The following is a 22,789-nucleotide window of genomic DNA, read 5'->3' on the forward strand; positions in this document are numbered from 1 at the left end:
GCGCGCGCGTTGTTGTGTGTGTGAAAGATCCGTCATGCATGTCTTGGCTTGTGGTTGGTATGGGGATAGCTGGTGATTCTTTGTCTTGTGGATTATGTTCTGTCTGTACTTGACAGAAGTCTCTAGACTTTGACTGGTGGTTTTGCATTGCCGGGTGGCTTACCTGTTCTGCAGCTAGAACTGCTGTCATGCTTGGAAACGACTTCATCTTTGTAGTGCTGTATTCGCTGCAAGATTCCGGTTTCTGAGGACAAATCTCTTTGGACTTCAAACCGTAGAATGCAGTAACATTACAAATGGTCGCTTTTTTCGTACTTGTTATGGTTTTTCTCTTGTCTTCCCAACATATTTCCGGGAACAGTAGATTTGCTAATGGCTACTTTATTACTTGCTCACAATTCTTGAATAACCTGACGTAAGCAGAGCTGAGCTCACGTTATAAGCTGACGTTTGTAGTTGTTATTTTGTTGTTTTCACACAGGCAAGTAGTTTGTTATTCTCATCGGATTCACCTTTCCTCGTTAGGGCGTTGGAAATAAGAGGGTGATACTGCGTAAGAATACAATACAAATTGATCTATCGATAGCTTCCATTGAATGTTACGGATTGCTTATGATTATAAATTCCATAAACTTCTTAACTCTTGATTTTGATTATGTTAGCAGTGTGTTTCTGTAGCAATTGCGTTTTGTTGTTTTTAGTGGGTTTTTTTCTCTCGTTTTGTTGTTGTTGTACTGAGTACAATGGATTTGTTTTCGCGAAATTGTTTTTGATCAGATTTGCGAAACAGACATTAGCGGTTTTGTTTTTTGGAGCAAACAAGTCTGCCTTTTTTCGTCGTGATAGTCACGTTCGGATTCTAGGTGTTGGCGTATGACCAGTTTGAATATGTGAGAATGCTATGCCTTTTTGCCCTCTTCGGATGTTGAATCCTAGTGTCTGTTAAAGTGGCAAGGTATTTGACATTTTCCAAACCGGTATTTCTTCACGACCAGTTGGGTTTTACGCTTCCAGGGCAAAACCTTGTAGCTCAAAGAACTATAATGTTCACCGGTCTTCCAATGTTGATTATCTGCTGAATGCTTGTTTCAACATCTTTTGGGGCTGATCTGGTCTGGCTTAGTAGGCAAAGTGGTCGTAGTTCTCTGGCCTCTTCTGCAATAATCTGTTTTATAATCTGTTTTATTTCCGGTGCTACATCTCCGTTATACGCAGGTTGATCTTCTGCTTCATACTGTAGATGCTTTACCTCCTAGCGTAACCATTCTCACAAATTATTGATCATGTTGGCAAGCAGCTTATTGGTAAAAACAAAAAAATTAAAAAAATTAAAAAATAAAAAGTAGCTAAATAAGGTATAAAGAAAAGAAAATGAATGTGTGCAATGTCTTTGTCGCAATTTTGTAAAGATATTATTTCTTGTTTTACGGGAAGAAAATAACTTGAGTTTTTCTTGAGATAAGGGCAGGAGAGAGAGAGAGAGAGAGAGAGAGAGAGAGAGAGAGAGAGAGAGAGAGAGAGAGAGAGAGAGAGAGAGAGAGAGAGAGACAGAGACAGAGAGAGAGAGAAGGGGGGGGGGATGCGGTTGGAAGTGGGGTTGGGTGGTGGTGGGTTCCTGCATGCACAGGCTGAGCGAATCGTGACAAATGTTATTACCATTCAAGATTAACATTGCGGAATGATCCTGACACGAATAATTATATATCAACAATCAGCATTCATTATATCTTGTTATATTGATGTTTCCAGGTTTCATCGGACTTGGAGGAGGTAATGAATCAGTTTATTTGTTCTGCATTTTTTCTGCATCTTGGGGTTTGATGTTGTTGTTCGATCGCTTGGGACGATACTGAAGCACCTTTGACACGCTAATGTTTCACATTATTTTTTGTTCTTTTGCTTTGAACGTATGTTTTTGATTTGTTCATGTCTTAGTTGTTTTTGTTTAAGTTGTTTAACTTAAGCATCGTTGCACATTTACAAACAAAATGTTGTTTGGATTTTTACCAGCAGCATAAATATTATTTCATGCATGCATTCACGCATTGAGAGAGCTTGGTGGAAGTATTGTACTTACTTTGGCGAGTCCATATCACAGTGCACGATTCTTTGGGAATCTTGGATCATCACAATTTTTGTTTCTATCGAGAATTAATTGATTTCTTGGCCCCCGTAAGGAGTTATTAATGGAAGGTGGAGAGGGGATGCGATAAGCAAAACACGGGTGAGAAAAAATCGTCATTCTCTGCAACTGTGCCGGCCCGTAACTTCACCCTAGGCATGCCCGCGTTTGTGCTTTGAAGCGAGAATTGGCGATTGTGTGTGTGTGTGTTTGTTTACACATTGCATGAACTGTAGGTAGCTTATACAATGCTCCGATATGTTTTGCTGTTTGGAGGCACAGGACACTATGTATGCATGACCACTTTGAAGAAAGAGATTATGCGCAGGCAAGTGTTAATGGCTACACGATTTAGAACCACTTTAAAACTGTACACTACTGTCCGTTCAACGATACTGTTTCGCACACTTGTAAATGCAAGCCACAACCTATGCAATGGTATAATTTGACAGTCTGGTAGCTGTTATTTTTTGACGGTATGAGGCCGAATCCTTGAGCAATATGAAAACAAAAAGAAAACAAAACATGTGTTTTCACTGCCAGGAACATGCTGAATGCAGCTGCATGTATACACATGCATACATTATAACGTAGATGTGGTTCACAGAACGAAACAAAGCATGCTTTCATATATGCATGGTTGCACAGTTCTGAGCAATTAACAAGTGACAAACTGCACGTCATTTTGTTAATTTGAATCTTAGCGACTGATAAAAAGAAAGATTAAGTGGTTTCGTTCGGAATGCTGCACCACTCCTCCGAAAGCGGCGTATGGCTGCCTGAATGGCGGGGTAAAAACGGTCATACACGTAAAAACCCACTCGTGCAAAAACATGAGTGAACGTGGGAGTTTCAGCCCATGCATCCATCTTAACATTCCAGGTCACAAAGCATTCAGGGTGCTGATTGTTGGCATGCGACCAAGTGGAAGGATGTTGTTATCCCATGGGAAGCCTGACCAGAGATAGTTAACCGAGCTGTTTTCACTGGAACGAGTGCGCCTTTAAGGAAACGCTAGGAAAATATATAGTGCAAGTGTACATGTGAGGGCACGTTTTCACTGCATGAATATGTTACCTTTTCCTTAACAAAAAACAAAAAAAATCGGTGTTAAAGCGGGGGGGGGGGGGGGTGGTAGTCCCCCCCTCAGTCTGTTCCTCTTGTTTCACTTACCAACGGCCCACCCTCCAACCAAGCAACATGTTTTGCTTAAGCTTTAAGCTATTTACCCGTTGTTGTTGTTGTTGTTGTTGTTGTTGTTGTTGTTGTTGTTGTTGTTAGACGGCAAGTGTTGTCTGGTTGTTTTTGTTATTTGCTTTTTCCTTTGCTTTCATCTGAAGCGCCTGGTGGTTGTTATTATTAATTAATTTTGATGGTTGGTGCTATTCGCATCGAGGTACTTGTTTTTCCTGTAGCACCTTGTTTTAAACGAGATCACGATTTGCTTGGACCTAGTTTCCCATCTTATTAGGGTGTTGTGTGTATGTGGCTTTTTTTTCGGTCGCGGTTTTCTTTTCTACGTTTGCCTGTCCCTGTTGTGTTATGTCTCATTTCTTTGTTTTTCAGTGTAGTTGGAATGTTAAGAGGACATGAGTTAAGTGGCAAATGAAATGATGTGTGTGCGCTCTTTCATCCCAATTCTTCCCCCTTCACAACCCCCCTCCCCCTCTTTCCCCATTTTTTTCTTTGGGAAATATTGTGTCGTTTACACTTTTTTGTTTTTAGTCTTGGTTGATAACATGGTTCAGAGTCTGAGCCTATTTCTACGGTTGGACACATTGTTTAAGCCATGAGAATGCAGCCTATATCTGTGTGTGCTTTACCGCAAAGTATGTGGTTGGTTGTTATTGGTTGGTATTACTCTCGAATTTCCAACGTCACATCAGCTTGACCATCGACTGGACCGTCCTTCATAAAACAGGTAGGTGCGGGAAGCTTTCTTTTTGCAACCTCGACTATAATTTTTTTTTTATATCGGTTTGGGTTTAAAATTTGAAGTATTGCAAGGGGAATGAAAAAAATCGTGAACAACGGTGCGCAAAAAACAAAACAAAAGTAGAAAAATACGAAACTCAACAATAAGAGAAAAAGTAGAATGGAGTTGACATGACCGCAACCAACATTTTCCTTTACTTCTTGAGGGCATGGTCTTTCTCTCGTGCGTTACGTGACTTCACTCGCACAAAACATCCCATGCTTTTTTTTCTTTTAAATAAACTACCTTGACAACTACATTTGAAAAAGTCAAGGTCGCATATCTGCACTAACTTAAGATTGTGCTTATCTATATCTAAATTGTGCTAGAATATGCAACAATCCACGCTGCTTGATATCTTCTACTTTGGACATTATCTGCTGTTTGTTTCATTGACCAGAGGGGTAAACAAGCCGGGTAACTTCAAAGTGTCCCTTACACAGCCCAAATATTTAGCTGTCATGTCACGTTTGCACCAAGACTGTGGCATGAGCTCATACACAATAGTGCACATATTGCAGAAACACACCCTAACAATATCCGCTTGAATTGAGGGCAATATTATTGAGAAAATGCAATATTTTTGCATACGACACAATCGGGCTTGTTGATTGGGGAAAAAAACAATTAAAACACAGGCGAAAGGTTCGTCCCAGTTTGTGTTTGTGTAGAGCTAGATGGTGTGCTTCACTGCTGATGCACCCCTTTGTGGAAAGCTCTCATTAGTGTTTTGAACTCTGGTCAGGTCAACTGAATAATACAAGAGGAGACGCATCAGTGATGAATCACACACTCAGCACTAGAGAAACATTTCTCATTCGCAAATATGTGTCCTACACTTAAGACACCAATTAGTCTTTGTCTCTGGGTTTAGCTTTGTTCAGAGTTCACAGAGTATTGTAGGTCGCGGATTCATTTATTGATGTAACCTCGTGTTATTTTACTTGCAATCAACTGGCAGAGCAGTGACTTTTGTTTAACTGCTGAGTGCTGTTACACTTTTTGTGCACTGGCTACCTACGTCAAACTCATTGTTATCGGCATTATCATCTTTCCTCTTACTATTCATCATCATCATCATCATCATCATCATCATCATCATCATCATCATCATCATCATCATCATCATCATCATCATCATCATCATCGTCGTCGTCGTCGTCATCATCATCATCATCATCGTCATCATCATCATCGTCATCGTCATCTTCGCCATTGTCATCATCGTCATCATCATCATTCGTGTCACCATCACCATTATCGTTATCATAACCACCAACATTATCAACATCAGCAACATTGCACTGAGTGGTTTAATTGTCTGTATGTGTTCGTTGTGTCTGTATTTATTTATGAAGGATTCGTACATTTTTAAACAACAACCAAAAAGACGACCTCGAATTATTAACAGAACACTTTTTGTGTATTTTATTCAAACTCCAGACAGAATTCGCCTTTCACACGTTTCTGGTTCCATGCATGCCAGGGATGAGTGTGACATCTTTACGAATCAAGCTTCTGCCCTGCGTCGTCGGATGAAAAACGCACGCTGCGTGCAAAGCAGTAATACACGTCAGGGAACACAAACTTTACGCCTCCAAAAAAAGAAAAGAAAAGAATATGAAAGCGACATAAAAATCAAGAACCAGAATCTGAATCGAAGCAATGCCAGCAGGAATCCAGCAAATTCCGCGTGGTGGTCTTCGCACTCACTTGTCTGGACCAACGCAGCAGAGAAAATGGAAGTGGAGCAACAACTCTCTAACTAATTAATCATCCATCGATCACACGTTGTTCGGCGTGCCACTCGACAGTGTCCTTTGTTCCCGCAATAGTGTGTATAGTCGTCTGCGATAATTGGTCTTGATCAACAGAACCTATTTACTGAGAGAGTTCAGACAATTTTTTTTATTTGATCAGTCTTGGCGAGCCTGAAAGTGGAATTCATGAAGTTGGTCGCCGGACCAAATTGAGCCTGCAAATTCAATCCCTCGCGAACTGAGGAAAAGACTAATACAGATTTTTTTGATGCGACACGCACAGAAAACTCACACACACACGCGCGCGCACACACACACACACACACACACACACACACACACACACACACACACGCAGATACACACCCAGGCAGCGGCCAGACAGGCGGGCAGACAGGACAGAGACAGGCAGACAGCATTACTGTTGACAAACAAGGGCGAGAACAACTGCCTACACGACCTAGGCATCTCTAGAGTACATAGTCTCCCTTGACACCAGATGTCGCTACGACCAGGAACGTTGGCTGCCACTTTGACTTTCATTGGCTATAAAAAGCTCGAGTTTATACAATTTCTTTCCTAGTATACAACCACGTCATGTCCCAAAAGTGTGTGCGGGTGATTGATAACTTTGCGCGGCGAGTTCAAGTTTGCCTGCAGCGCCGCAGAGGCCATTTGGAGCATGTTCTGTAGAATGAGCATAACTTTCCTGAAAGACAAGCTAGAACGCTAACAGTTTCTGTGCAAATCATGCAGAGGCTCCTTGTGTGTGTAAATAAATGTTATGAAGATTGCTTTATTTTTGTTCAATTTATGACGTTTTGTTTGGGTACTCTTTTTTTGGGGTCACCCTGTATATACACTGGTTCTGGGGACAGAAAAACCAAGTTAGCGTAGCATAGCAATTCCTTTGATATACTTGAAGGCATGACTCAATAAGGAAGTTAATATGGCATTACAGAAACAACTAGTTTTTGATACAGGAAATGCAATGACCGCGACGTACAAACGGAAGTAAAGACAAACAGGGTTTAGACACTATTTGCTGTGCGTAGACTGATATATATATAAAGACCCTAATTATCGACTCTCAGTGTTCTACATCACAGTGGTTCAAGTGTATTTCCCTGTTCAGCTAGTATAGTATAATTATATTGTAGGCATACCGATGGAAATACCAGCAACAAAATATGCGCTTTGTTGCAAATTTAAACTTAAAGCCCCAGTATGTCTAAAATGGTTTACAGAACGATTTAAATCTCGTGAAAAAAGCAGTTCTAATCTTATCGAACACACTTGCAATACCATTTCATAGCATTGAATGACACAGTTCGTTTGAATGGCTATTTAGCTCGCGTAAACCACACTCCTGTTTTCGTGGTTTATCTACCCCCTGAGCCATCGTGAACCCGTATGATCCACTTTCCTGTTTTTCACAATTTAGTAGTCAGTTTGTGATTTCAATGCGACTCGCTGTATCTGCAATTGCAATAGCACGTTATTGTGTACCTCTGAATCTAGAACGCAACAAACGGCTGCGAGCCACACGAACTGAGCGGTGTCGGTTGACCGTTCAAAGAAATCTGGCGACATGCAGAACATTCGTCTGCTACGAGAACCACGTTTTGCGGGACACACTTCCGGGCGATCTGTTTTTAAACTTTCAAAACGTCGAGTTGTACTGATCTTGTCTTGATGAAAAAAGAATTCTTTTATGATTTAAGAATGTTTGTGTAACAAGCTGTCAACTTATTATTTAGATTTCAAAAATTAGGTCTAGCGCCAAAACGCGTCGTCCGATTGTCTGATCAGACAATCCGGCTCGCCACGCAAAAGTAAATTCTTTGAAAATTGCTCGCTCTTTACGTAGGGCACCAAGGATGGTCTCAAGCGGTGAGTGTTCACACGAAAAGGTGTTTTTACTGTGTGTAAAAGCCTGACAGTGTCTGTGATGGTTTACGGGAGGCTTACTGTGCCTTTAATGCAAATACATGATCAAGGTAAAACCGGGATCACAACTTGCAGCACGGGGCGGGGATGTAGCTCAGTCGGTAGCGCGCTGGATTTGTATCCAGTTGGCCGCTGTCAGCATGAGTTCGTCCCCACGTTCGGCGAGAGATTTATTTCTCAGAGTCAACTTTGTGTGCAGACTCTCCTCGGTGTCCGAACACCCCCGTGTGTACACGCAAGCATAAGACCAAGTGCGCACGAAAAAGATCCTGTAATCCATGTCAGAGTTCGGTGGGTTATAGAAACACGAAAATACCCAGCATGCTTCCTCCGAAAACGGCGTATGGCTGCCTAAATGGCGGGGTAAAAAACGGTCATACACATAAAATCCATTCGTGCAAAAAACACGAGTGAACGTGGGAGTTTCAGCCCACGAACGCAGAAGAAGAAGAAAAAAAAACTTGCAGCACCAGCGTAGAATACAATAATGAAGCCTATAGTTGATGTTAATCATTTTGGAGCTACAAAAAATACCGTCTTCAGGAAAGGAAACAAAATAAATAAAAGAAACCGCTGCGGTCGTAGATTGCTAATTAGATCGTCTAGTACCGACCAGAGACCAAAAACGAATGATCAATCTGTCAAATTCCAATGCAATGGTTGCTTTTATTCCCTCTTAACATCAAACCCCTTCTAGTGCATACTGTTATGTTTTCATGAGCCGATCAACACGGAACGATTCCGTTAGTCCCGAGGGCATCATTCTGTTAGTGTGTTTAGCTGTAGATATTGCACCCTAGTCAACACAACACACATTTTGTCTTTCAAGTTCCGTCAACCGTCATCTATGATTAATGTGTCAGTGTTCAAACAGAACATATTTATTAACGACATCTAACAACAATAATTATGCTGTGGGACCTCAAAATGTATCCGTTGTCATAACTATACAGGGTTCGGCACTAGCGGGGGCGGAACGCCCCAGAGTTTTGTGTTCCGCCCCAAACATTGCCGAAGCTTGGGGCCCACTCCGCCCCAGGATAAATTCCAACAATGACAAACCGAAAATTCTACTGCCAGAGCCAATCACTAAAAATCGCCAGTCAAAGTCGTCACTGAAATTTGCGTTACGATCAATGCCGCAGTCAAGAAAAAAACACATTGAAATCGTCGAAGGACAATGCCGCAAGGGAAATAACTCCCAGATTGCGCTCTTTAGTGTGAGAGATAAGTATCGCCTTCAAATGCCAAACGCATAATGTGGCGACACATCCCTTGTGTAAAAAGACATGGAAATGAAGATGAAGAACAGGATGGAGAGAAACGAAAAAAAGAGACCGATGGAGCCATGTCGTAATTTCAATGTCAAATGGTTGAAAGAATTTCCCTGGCTTCAGTACGATGAAGAAAAACAGACAATGCATTGCCGCACGTGAATACTGAGAGCGGGCCCCAGATTTTTGTTTTCCGCCCCAGCAATGTCCATCTCTGGGGCCATATGTGGCCCCAGGCCAAATAAGTTAGTGTCGACCCCTGCTATACTCTTCGTTAAACAAACAGGTGAGGTATTGATATAGTTAATATTCGTGCTCGACATTCGATTAAACACACAAAGACACCATAACAATGAGCCTGGTTCCACGGCGAGCTAATAATTACCCTGTAGAAACGCGCTTAAAACAATGTCACAAACGGGTAGTTTCATGGCATGTTTGCCTTTGCATTAGTTTTGTGAAGCTTTCTCAATATTATCGATAATTTGGCTTGGAGTTTTTGCTGTAACCATATAATATATATTATATACCGTCAGCCGGTGTCAACGACACAGAAACGGACATTTACATTGCAATTTTGTTTTGAAGTTATGAAATACCCATGATCGTACAGTGTGAGTGAACGGAAGGTTGGAGTTTCTTTCTGACGCAAAAAATGTGTCTTTTTGTGGCGACTGAGAGTTACACTTCAACGTGTCTTCTCGGCAAGTGTTGTGTTTGGTTGTGACAGAAGTTTCCGGCTGTACAAAAAATGTGAAACATTGTATTGAACATGAGAGTATGAAATTTTTCAATTGCCTTGGCAATGCACTGCACATAAGGTGTGTTTTATTGGATAGAGGATGGAAGCGTCCAGTACAAAATAATTGTACATTTTCATGGAAATTGAGAAGCTGACTTTAACGTGTTTTCTCGGCAAGTGCTGTGCTTTGTATCTCGACAGAAAGGTCAAATTCTCTGGTAGAGTTACGCCGTTTTCTCTTAATGGGACTAAGCCATTTTCTGCACTTCAGAAAATTACGCCATTTCTTCACGGGTGGATTTCACCACTTCTGGGTATCGCATTTAAATTCTGAAAGCACCAGGTAATGGAGCATGAGTTGCTTAGTCCAAAACGCAAAACAAAGTTAAAATCGCCAAAAATCAACTTACGCCAAATGTCCGTGTCGAGGCCAAAATGGAACTTTTCTGTACACAACATTGACACTTATGAGTACGACTTCAACATGCGTTCACAGTGCAGTGCGCAAACTAGTGCTGTTTTTGTTTTGGGCAGAAGATGGACGTTTGCAATACACAAATTGCTGGGGGGTTTCTCTTCAGGACTGAGATTATGATTCAGCGTTGTGTACAACGATGTATTCAAACAAACAATCAATCAATATGAGGCTTATATCGCGCGTATTCCGTGGGTACAGTTCCAAGCGCAGGGATTTATTTTTTTGTTTTTTTATTTTTATTTTATGCAAATTATATCGCGCACATATTCAAGGCGCAGGGATTTATTTATGCCGTGTGAGATGGATTTTTTTTTACACAATACATCACGCATTCACATCGGCCAGCAGATCGCAGCCATTTCGGCACATATCCTACTTTTCACGGCCTATTATTCCAAGTCACACGGGTATTTTGGTGGACATTTTTTTATCTATGCCTATACAATTTTGCCAGGAAAGACCTTTTTGTCAATCGTGGGATCTTTAACGTGCACACCCCAATGTAGTGTACACGAAGGGACCTCGGTTTTTCGTCTCATCCGAAAGACTAGCACTTGAACCCGCCACCTAGGTTAGGAAAGGGGGGAGAAAATTGCTTACGCCCTGACCCAGGGTCGAACTCGCAACCACTCGCTTCCGAGCGCAAGTGCGTTACCACTCGGCCACCCAGTCCAACGTCAAACAAAATGGCGTCAAACAAAATGGCTGTGCTATGTTAAGACATAAATAAATGTAGTATTTGTATGGTCGACGTGTCTTAGGCGTTTCCAAAACGAAAGACCGAACATTGTGCTGTAGTTACATGCGCAGGGACTTGGCAGTAATTACGTTATGGCTGAATTAAATCGTCCCAAACTATGATGATGATAAAATCGTTTTTTTAACGTCACTCTGTCCAAAAATAGCGCCTGGCTAAAACTGTTTCACCTTCCTGTCACCACACGGTTGGTACAATGGAAATTCCTTTTCCAGATCCCCATATTTACAACCCCCCCCCACCCCCCTCCCTTTGAAAACTATGCTTTTTCGGATATTCTATCTAAGCTTATACACTCTGTAAACTTTTCTCCATTTTAAGACTAGCAGTTTTTTAAGACTTGATTTTTTAATATCGTTTTTAGGTCTTTGGGCGGCGTTCCACTGTAAACTATATTTAGCTTACCTTGGCATTTACTGCTATGCATCAGGTGTTCGGGAATATCCTGGATAATCGGAGGGATTATCATTATTCAGCTTTAAATCCTTACATGTCTCTAAACCTTTCAAGGGCGTCACAGGAGGGAATACCTTGCCTGACGTCTTCTGAATCTCAGCTAGTGGAGGAGAAAGGTGAGGAAGGGGGGGGGGGGGGGGGGGGGCTGGGACAAAGAGGATGGAGTTAGGGAGGCGGAGAGGACAAGAGGGGAGGGATGGGGGTGACGGGGTTGGCGACACTGAAGCGTAACCTAGTCAACGACCCGTGACGGATGTCATGAAAAGCTCCACTGTGTGTTTAAATTGCGTGCGCTGTATCGTGGACAATTCGCACGGTGAAGAACTGTATACACAAGGAGATACATGTAATTTTCGCCAAGAAGGTAACCACAGGGAACAGCTTTCCTCTCCCATAATTATTAGTGTCGTGGTCAACAGATTGGAGAAAGTTTTACTGACATGTTTTGAGAAATACAGCTTTCATAAGCACTTGTGATTTGAATGTTGCATCTGTTAGACGGCAAAGGCCCGAGATTTCTGACTGAGGAAAGGTTCAAGTGTGTGTATACGTAAACGGCGTGAGTATCTGTACAATAAATACGACAACTCGTGTTCCAAATAGAAAATGGTGCACGTCTCCGATTAATACCTGGAGTGATCTTTCTCTTTGGCTACTCTTCTTCCAAGGACAAATGGTGATAAGAGTGTTGGGCTACTTTGATTGGATTTTGTTAATATACAGAGTGATACATTTACATATATTTAAAGCAAAGAGTGATACATATCTTCAGCTTCTCGTCGTTCAAGGATTAGCGTGATACGTACGTAACTTCGTCTACTCTTCTTTTTACAAAAAGAGTTATACATATCTGCGGCTACTCTATTTTTTTTTTATCAAGAACGAGAGCAAAACAAGTCTTCGGCTATATATTTGTCAAGAAAAGGAGTGATTTAGGGATCAGGATTCCCCCCTTTCGTTTCAGACAGAGAGGAATACACATGCATCTTCAGCAAGAGAGGGATACCTGATTTATGCTTCATTTCCGTTAAAGCAGAGAATTATATGGATTTCCGGATACCCTTTTTTCACACTGGAACAAGAAACAAGACGGATGCATGTTATTGATTAAAAGCCCCACAATGATGTGCTTGGCAAATGCACGTGATATAAGCATTTGCTTGAGTGCGTGTCCTAGCTGTGTGTTTCGAACTGTTCATGCGAAGAAATTTTGAATAACATTTTGTTTAAACCAAATACCCCCCCCCCCCCCCCCCCTAAAAACAAGAAACAAGTCTTCGACAACACTCTTTACTCTTAAGGGAGAGAGGGATACTGCGTCTTTGTCTACTATCCGTTTCTTCTCTCCTTTGTAGGGATACTTTTGTTGTCGTAGGATTGTACAGCGCTTTGGACAGGGTTAAACCTTGGATACATGCGCTAAAGAAATATCATGCATTACTAATATTATTATTATTATTATTATTATTATTATTATTATTATTATTATTATTATTATTATCACTTCTTCAGCGCGATGTCAGGCGGAGCCATACTTATAAATGTGCGTTTGTGTCGATCCTCCCGAAAATCAATTTCGCCTGGAGATGATGTCCATGGTTGACTTAACCTAAGAGATCAGGTTGACATTTTTCATCAAAGACTAGCAAGGCTTAGTAAAGAAGTTTCCATCTCTCGTCTCATGGAAAGATAGAGGCGGAGATATATAGAGAGTAGAAAAGGGAGAAAGGGATAGAAAGTGAGAGAGAAAGAGAGAGAGAGAGAGTGGTGTGAGAGAGAGAGAGAGAGAGCGAGAGAGAGAGAGAGCGAGAGAGAGCGAGAGAGAGAGAGAGAGAGAGAGAGAGAGAGAGAGAGAGAGACTGATAGAGACTGAGAGAGACAGAGACAGAGAGAGAGAGAGACAGAAACAGAGAGAGACAGAGAGAGGGGGGAGGAGGAAGGAGAGAGGAACATAGAGGAAGACAAAGATACAGAGAGAGACCGCAAGGAAGACAGATATAGTGACCGAGATGAAGGGAGAGATACACACTAACACAGAGACAGAACCAGAGATATACACAGAGGGCGGTAGAGATCGAGCACCATCGCCTATGACCACCACTTCCCTACCCCTCATCATTCCGACCCCTCTTTGATGCACTGTTCGAACACAATCCATCTTCACTGTCAGAAGCCGACAGCCACTTTTGAACATTCTACAGCGGTGCCTTTGAGATAAGATTGCTCGACCATATTCAGGATTTTGCTGAAGAGGAGTAAGAACGTGAAATTGCAGTGTGCATGCAGGAGAGAGGAACTGGCGATAGGCATAAACCGTCTTCTGCTACGAGAACCACGATCTTGCGTGACCCTGCTTCCGGGCGTTTCTTTTCAGTTTCAAACTTTCAAACACCCCACAGTTTTCGCTGAATGTGGAGTTCCTCTTCCATCAAGTGTTTCTCCCGGCGTTGTGGTGGGTCGTATTTATTCCGTGTGCTATAACTTGTTGAAGTGTAATGCAGAGACGGTCTGACATTGGTTGCTTTGAGCATACCTTACTTTTTGTGTAAATGATCGTGTAAACCACCCCAGTTCTGCCCAGGCTTTTACATACATGTGAGAAGAGCTTCCTTCCGCTTTGACACATACCAACAATCAAAAGTCTAGCCTACTTATGTGCAGAGTGAGGATTTTCCTCTGATCTCTTCTTCAACTGTGCAAAATGTGTGGACAGTTTCGTCCAGTTTCTGTGTGTACAACAAAACTTATGAGAGAGTATAATTATATGTGCAACTTATATAACGTCACCCTTACGCAACTCATGGATCATGCCATACGTCAGCAGAGCATGTCGTGATGTCGTCGCGATGAAATTAGAATCGCCGACAGTTTAACATGACAAAAAGTTGCAGGGTTTTAAGCAGACTTGACAGCACATTTATAGCCAGCATAATGGCGCCCCCTCCCCCCTCCCTTCAGTGTTGCGAGAGAAAAAGACGAAACAGCCTGACAGACTGGATAAAGGTCATTATACTCACGGCCAAAAACGAACTTTACACTTGGCCATACCACAGCAAGGCCTGTCACAATCGCTATCCAGGTTGGGGGGGGGGGGGGGAGGAGTCTGGCTCGTGTATGATTGTGCCTGTAGCAGCGAAAGGTTACGTTTGGCGTGTATTCATTCCAAACACTAAAAACAAATGTATTGTTTTGTCAATAGCAAACGTTCCAACAACCTACCTTTCTTGTTTTTTGAGTCGTTCCAAACACTGCTAGCACTGTACAAACGGATGCTTCTCTAACAGTTCCAAAACTGTTCCCGGACGTTATGATAGATTTGCATCGGACGGATTTATTTCATTTATCTTGGGACATGAGAGAAAGAAATGCGGCCTTTATTCATCGGCCAAAATTTGATAGTGACCCCTCAACTAGTCCTTCAAATGAGATCTCCTTTTTGAAACTCAGTATATTATGCTGGTTTTAACAATATAAACCAGCCAATAGAACTGAACGACTTGCGTCTATATCGAAGCTGAAAACCCCTGTTTTTAATCGGCGGTGGCCCTCCCAAATTATATCCCTGAAACTGGCAATGGGAAGAGGTAGTTTAACGATTTTGTTCCTACCGGATTTAGCATACCTCAGCTTACATTTCGTGCCGTGTCAAAAGAAAGGTCTAAAAATAACAGATACAAACTTGTGACAGCTGGGAGAGAAATGTATATAAATAGACATTATTTTACAGTAAGAAGAAACTGCTTTGGTTACTTTCTGCTTGTTGTGTCAAATATTCGTAATGTTGCGGGTCTACATTTTCAAAGCTAGGAATGAAAACTACGACATTGTGTGTGGTACTGGACATTCAAACCTGTCAGCTGCAATTAAAGGACGCCTTTGAGACCAGGTATGACTTGTTTCTGGTCAAGATGATACAGTGGAACCCCCTTTTAAGACATCACACAATCTGAGAAAATTTGGTCTTAAAAGGTAGACGGCCTTAAAGTGTTGGTACATTTACAGAGGCGTTGAACAGAGAATGTGAACAAGTCAGATCTTAAAAAAGAGGCGTTGAACAGAGAATGTGAACAAGTCAGATCTTAAAAAAGAGGCGTTGAACAGAGAATGTGAACAAGTCAGATCTTAAAAAAGAGGCGTTAAACAGAGAATGTGAACAAGTCAGATCTTAAAAAAGAGGCGTTGAACAGAGAATATGAACAAGTCAGATCTTAAAAAAGAGGCGTTGAACAGAGAATGTGAACAAGTCAGATCTTAAAAAAGAGGCGTTGAACAGAGAATGTGAACAAGTCAGATCTTAAAAAAGAGGCGGTGAACAGAGAATGTGAACAAGTCAGATCTTAAAAAAGAGGCGTTGAACAGAGAATGTGAACAAGTCAGATCTTAAAAAAGAGGCGTTGAACAGAGAATGTGAACAAGTCAGATCTTAAAAAAGAGGCGTTGAACAGAGAATGTGAACAAGTCAGATCTTAAAAAAGAGGCGTTGAACAGAAAATGTGAACAAGTCAGGTCTTGAAAAAGAGGCGTTGAACAGAAAATGTGAACAGGTAAGGTCTTAAAAAAGAGGCGTTGAACAGAAAATGTGAAAAGAGGCGTTGAACAGAAAATGTGAACAAGTACGGTCTTAAAAAAGAGGCGTTGAACAGAAAATGTGAACAAGTAATGTCTTAAAAAAGAGGCGTTGAACAGAAAATGTGAAAAGAGGCGTTGAACAGAGAATGTGAACAAGTCAGATCTTAAAAAAGAGGCGTTGAACAGAGAATGTGAACAAGTCAGATCTTAAAAAAGAGGCGTTGAACAGAGAATGTGAACAAGTCAGATCTTAAAAAAGAGGCGTTGAACAGAAAATGTGAACAAGTCAGGTCTTGAAAAAGAGGCGTTGAACAGAAAATGTGAACAGGTAAGGTCTTAAAAAGGACTGGAAGTGTTAAATCGGGGGTGGGTTTCACTGTATCCGCCGTAGGACACTACACGGTGTCGTTTCTTGTGAGGTGTCCTCTTGTCGAAGGGACCCCACATGACAGATACCACTGTGCACGCGGTTTAGTCAGTGACTTGTGTTAATACAGTGGGAGTGAAGGCAGGAGCACAACAAGGATTAACGGCTTACAACACTCAGCACAAGGCCGAGAAAGGTTGCGGTCAGGACACCACTGGTTGCGGGAAATAAAACAAAAACAAAAGTGAGTGTGCCTCTTGTGTCGGGACGTGAAACCAGCCATTTTGCTGCTGACAAGGTCATGTTCCTTTCAGTGCAAACGTTACGACACCATTCGCTGAACAATGGTCAAAGTTGGAGAGTAGCCAACAGTAAATTCACAGATACGCAAGCGACAAAGGTACAGAAGTCCTGTGAACTTCATCTTTGAAAACGCCAATACAACTGCAAGTGAAAACGCCATTACAACTGCAAGTGAAAACGCCAATACAACAGCAAGTGAAAACGCTAGTGCGGAAAAAAAGCAGGAAAGCTTTCTTGTGTTTACTACTGAGTGAAAGCAGTGCATTCAGAGTAACACAGGATTCCGCTTTAGGGTTTGCTTTCCGCCTTGATCGACAAGATTAGACGAACTTCACAGAAAAGCAGAGGTGGTTAGTTGTCCTTATCGCGTCCCTTCCAATTTGTTATTAGTCTCGATCCGTAAACGCAGATTGGAGAATAAGACGGCCTGCCATGTATATCTAAACAACTAACAAGCTTCTGACTTAAGGCAGACGTGATCACGGTAAGCAGGTATAATACGACACGTAAGAACTAATTGTTAGCTAGCACAGTGCTTGTGACACCAACGTGCCACAAAAAATTAAAGCGAGCAGAAAAAAAGATTGAGCAATGAAGTTTTGCGACTTCTTGGCCTGTAGGCTGTGACGGAACGGTTAAGGTAATGGAAGAGAAAACTAGGGACTTCACTAAGCTATTTAGTCTAATTGTTGATGTGTCGCTGTTTTAACGCCTACTGATGTGTAATAGAGGAAGGCGACGGACTTGTATGGACGATACCACGACATGAATAGGTTGTATGCTTTGCACAAATTCAGTATAGAAGTTTTACGTTCTCTTGGTTTGTATCGGGACGGTTTGTCAAAAAAAAAAACCCATCAATGTCACTTTTTTTATATCAGCAGTATCGCTGTTTTCAAACATTCTGTTGAGAAGAAGTGGAGCATAAATCAGAATGTACAGAGGGTTTATCGAATTGATAAAGCTGGATGGTTGATTCGTGTGATTAGATTGACTATAGAAGATGTATGCTCTCCTTGCCTGAACGAGGGAGATTATGTGGAAAAAGATCAACATTCGATTAATCTCTTTAGTGTCGATGTTGTAAAGCACACTGCTGCAAAAGAGATGAACAAAGGACTAGTATGGAGGATCGAACAAGTTGAATAGATTGAATTAATAATAATAATAATGATAAAACATTCTTTTTATAGCGCTGTTCACCGTCGAATGGCAGTCTCATGGCGCTTTACATTAGACATTAAAATGTAACATTTTACATAAAAAGTTGTCTCGTAAGAAATAACATACAAGCATTAAATAAATGGTATAGACAACGACCACTTATAGTTATACATGTATAAAATAAGCTAGCTATTCGAGTTATTTGCCGTTGTAGAGGATCGAACTAGCTGAGTAGATGGACGAGATTAGCTATGCGAGTTGTATGCCGTTGTGAAGGATCGAACTAGCTGAATAGATTGACTGAATTAGCTATGGGAGTTTCATGCTCTATTAGGCGGTGTCTGCATGAGCACATTTAAAGGAACAATATCAACCTTCAATTACAGCTTAAGTGGCGCTGTTTTAAAGCACGCTGCTGCAAAGAGAGGATCAAAGGACTTGTGTGCAGGATCGAACAAGCTGAATATAATTATCGACTAGATAAATTATGAAAATGATATGCCCTATTAGTCGGTGTCTGTATGGGCAGAACCAGAGGACAAAGACCAACATTTTAAGTACAGATTCAGTGTCGCTGTGTTATAGTACGTACGCTACTGCAAAGACTGAAGAGGGTCAAAGGACTTGTGTGCAGGATCGAACAAGCTGAATATAATTATTGACTAGATAAATTATGGAAATGATATGCCCTGTCAGTCGGTGTCTGTATGGGCAGAACCGGAGGAAAAAGACCAACCTTTAATTACAGATTCAGCGTGGGCACTCCGGCTGCTGTGAAGTGGAAGGGTGTGATGAGAGATCGACTGACGTGGGTGTCCTGGAAAGCATTCCCCTGCTCTTAACACGATTTGGTTATCAGACGGCCAGCTTGAGCGCTTAAATACTTCATGAAGCCCACCAGGCTTTCACCACCTCAGTGCCACTGGGGGACAGTTTTCGGCATTTTGAGGCTGGAAAGCTTCCGAGGAAAACTGTGCCAGTGTTTGAACATTTATTTGCAAACTGATTTAGCCTTTCATTTTTCTTTCTGAGGTTGGACGCTACTCGAGAAGATAGCTTATTTGAACATGTTCTTCGCAAACTGCGTTTGACTTGGAAATGTCATTTTAAGGTTGGACGTTTTCGAGGAAGACAGTGCGCTTGAATGTTCCTTCACAAACTGAGTAAGGCTTGAAGTTTTCATTTGTAAAGTTAGAATCTATTAGCATGCTTGCGTATTTCTTCACAGACTAAAGGAGGCTTGAAGTTTTCATTTGTAAAGTTAGAATCTATTAGCATGCTTGCGTATTTCTTCACAGACTAAAGGAGGCTTGAAGTTTTCATTTGTAAAGTTAGAATCTATTAGCATGCTTGCGTATTTCTTCACAGACTAAAGGAGGCTTGAAGTTTTCATTTGTAAAGTTAGAATCTATTAGCATGCTTGCGTATTTCTTCACAGACTAAAGGAGGTTTGAAGTTTTCCTTCAAAGGTTAGAAACTACCGCGGCTGACAGTGTTGTTGAACATTTCTTCACAAACTGAGAATGCCTTAAATGTGTTATTTCAAAGTGTGAAGCCAGAAAGAAAGACGGTGGGCTTATACATGTATTTCTTGTTTAACGCCTGCTTTCTTTAAACGAAATATTCATTTTCATTTTAAGGTTACAAGTTATTGACGAAGACAGTGCACTCGAACAGTGTTTCGCAAACCGATATGCTATATGGTATTATCCACTTTGAAAGCAACACTAGTGTGCAAGAGGGGTACGCAGTGTACACTACATGGAGCAACTATTTACTTGCAAGGAAAGCAAACCGATATGCGCTATAGACAATTTGTATACCCCTATCTTACAATGCTATCCAGTTACAGTAAAAGCAAACCGGGTATGCCTTTAATGCTGTGCACTGTATACTGACTTACGATTCTATTCAACTACAGTGCGATAAAGACCTGCATAATGTGGGTCAGTGTTTTACTCGAGGTATACAAGTTGTGTTTAGTACAAGGCAAAGATCGGATACGGTTCGCTCCGAGATTCGGATTTTCTGTTGTCGACAGTATGTACATATATATATGCTCTGCTCTTGAACTTAAAGTCTACGGTTGATATGCATTTCTGGTCATGCGAAGAGGACTAACCTAAATCATGACATATCTTTCTTAATGCACGAAAGAGGAATAACTCAATTCAGTATATGTTATGTTGATGGCATTGCGTTGTACTCAAGCTGAGAGATCCCAACACCAACAATAACAGTGCGAAAAAAAAAAAAAAAACGGTTGCAAGTATGTTGGACATTGTTAGTGATTTTGAGGGTGTTTTCATGCTTGTTTTAAGGATTCGAGTGACGTGGTTTATTATTCATAAATAATAATTGTGCTGGCTGTTGGACACATGATCACACTTCAGTTAAAACGCGTAGGAAACAAATTAGGTGTGTTGGAATTTAGGACGTGGTGGGCTTGTGTACACAGCTTATCACAGCTGTTAATGCGTTTTTTTCGCTTTTAGACCACACCTCTAGGTTATTGAACCAGGCCATAGTATGTTTAGTGTTATAATCAATCATATATCGTTAATGAAGCATGTGTTTATCTCTTAATGAAAATATTTGACAGCTGTTCTCCAAACAACATTATCTTCATCACTTGGTTCATATATCTCTTCATCGCAACTATTGATTTATTTGGTGTTCTTTCTCCAGGACAAACGTACATTTTGTTCAGACAGAAAATTAAATGGAGTATCAACACATAACGTTGTATACATCCCGGATGTCATTTTGGTGTCAACATTCGACAAAAAAACCTACATTTATTTCAAAATGTGCCGCCATGTCGGCAGAACTGCGCAACTTTTTTTTAAAGTGGGGGAAATTTGACTTTGAAGATACTCGGTTTTAACTTTCAAAACGTCCTCTTAATTTTTATGACTGTTTCGGCAAATATGTTGAGGAAAATAGACCAAGCAATATCCCTACGTAATACTGATTGCGTAATACTGATTATACATGGTAGACAGGCAATGATTGATTAAAACAACACTTGGTGTTCGACAAAAAACGTAACCGAGAGAAACATTTGAAATTGAAAGCGATAGTAGTTCGCACCACAATACGTACTTGTTTTCTTGTGCCTCAATTACTAGTACACGAAGGGAAACTACTAACGTGCGTCTGCCACTAAAGCAACAGCAACTCCTTTGAGATATGTAAATATATCTTAAAATCATAGATCCGTCACGTTTTCCTAACTGCCAGGAGTCCCCCATAGAAAATAAGCGAAGCGTGTCCGACTCACCTAACAAGGTAAGTAGGTAAGATGGAAGAGTACACGCGTCTTGCGTGTCAGCCGAGCCATCGGAGAGGACTTTCCGAACGTTCAAATTACACAAGTATTTCAGACGACGATAATTGCCCAGAGCCAACATTCTCCCAACTTGGCAGGTGGCCTGTCGTGACAGTAGGATTCTTTGATTAAAGGGAGAATACCTAATACAATAAAGGCCCCAAGATCGCTCCCAAAGTTAAGACATAAGACATAAGACATAAGACATAAGACATAAGACTTTATTTCAACCATGTGCAGTACACTAGGGACATGTTTTGGCCAGAGTACAATCAATCAATCCATACACGCCCTTCTGAACATCGCTTGCAATCTCAGTCACACACACGCTCACGCACGCCCGCATACATTCCCCGCACAACACCCACAACGGCACACACGCACAAGCATGCTCCTCCTTAACAAAACGTGTTTAACCATCAATTGTACATAATGCGTAAAATAAACAGTATAGAAGTATCAGTAAGAATTATATATGTATCAGACATCAGTTATGACGACAATAACTAAAATCACAAATCCTTAATAATTTTAAAACCAAAACATTTATTACAATACTACACTGGGTAGGTGAACTTTAAGAAATAAGGTATTTAAAGGCTTGACGGCTGTGTCTCACAACAAAATACCAGGACATAAACCTTGAGTAAAAGCTCAATTTTAACTAAGAACGGCAGATAAGATTCTGAATTACAATTGATGCTACTGCGCAGGAGGTATACCTTCACTTTGCAAAAGCGAGTGTTTTAAAAGCTTTACTAAATGTCGTAATAGAAAGCCACACTTTGTAATGGTTCGGTTGGAATACGTCCCCTGAGTTACTTCCCTGTACGAAAACATGTTACCAGGCCGCGGAGTCATAGAGGGCGCTGGCCTCCTTGTTCCCATGCGGCGCTTCTTGACTATTGTTTACTTCCAAAACAGGAGAGAAGCAGCACCCTGAAGCGCATTCACTCACTTTGATTGAATACATTATCATACTTGTGCATTTTCCAGCAAATCGTGCCAGGTGCGTTAGCTAAAGTGGATTGATTATTCAAATTCCTTAGATTTGTCAAATTTGCCAGAAGCTCTCCAAAAACGTTCAGATCAATAGTATCTCGTTAATTAGCGAGGTAGTGGGGCAGCTTGGGGTGTCCTCCACATTAGAGGGACCACTGTAGCACGGTGGTATAATACGTGTACCTGGGGTTTGTCTGCCACCAGGGAAATCGGCCTGATTTATTTCCTGGTCAACTGACGACATAAGTTTTGCATAGACAGAACAGTAGGTCTCGTTGTGTTTTGAAACTAGGTTTAGAAAAGAAGACTTTCTTTGCTTACCATACACATCCTGTGTCATGGTTTTCCCTTCATTTTTGTGTTCCGCATAGCTGCAGAGATATAAACACAAAGAAACTACACAGTGCATGACCGGCCGCGTTCGCATTGGTGTAAGAAATGCAAGCACACAAGGTTCGGGCTTAGTAAGTGAGTACGCTTTTTACACTAAATGCATTAACAGTTTTTTTTAATAAACTGTCGCTGTGAATAAATTACGC

At 41.2% G+C, this 22,789-nt stretch overlaps 1 protein-coding gene across 1 annotated transcript in view; it reads left to right on the plus strand.

The window, feature by feature from the left end:
- The first annotated feature begins 1,753 nt into the window (after window positions 1-1,753).
- LOC138971692 (1-phosphatidylinositol 4,5-bisphosphate phosphodiesterase delta-4-like) overlaps window positions 1,754-22,789 on the plus strand; it is a 70,389-nt gene continuing 49,353 nt past the window's right edge. Inside the window, exon 1 of the mRNA XM_070344471.1 lies at window positions 1,754-1,770. The gene's annotated coding sequence lies outside the window, so the exon portion shown is untranslated. The remainder of the gene's footprint in view (window positions 1,771-22,789) is intronic.

This window comes from Littorina saxatilis, linkage group LG7, assembly GCF_037325665.1.
Source record: "Littorina saxatilis isolate snail1 linkage group LG7, US_GU_Lsax_2.0, whole genome shotgun sequence".
In the NCBI taxonomy this organism is placed as follows: Eukaryota; Metazoa; Mollusca; class Gastropoda; order Littorinimorpha; family Littorinidae; genus Littorina; species Littorina saxatilis.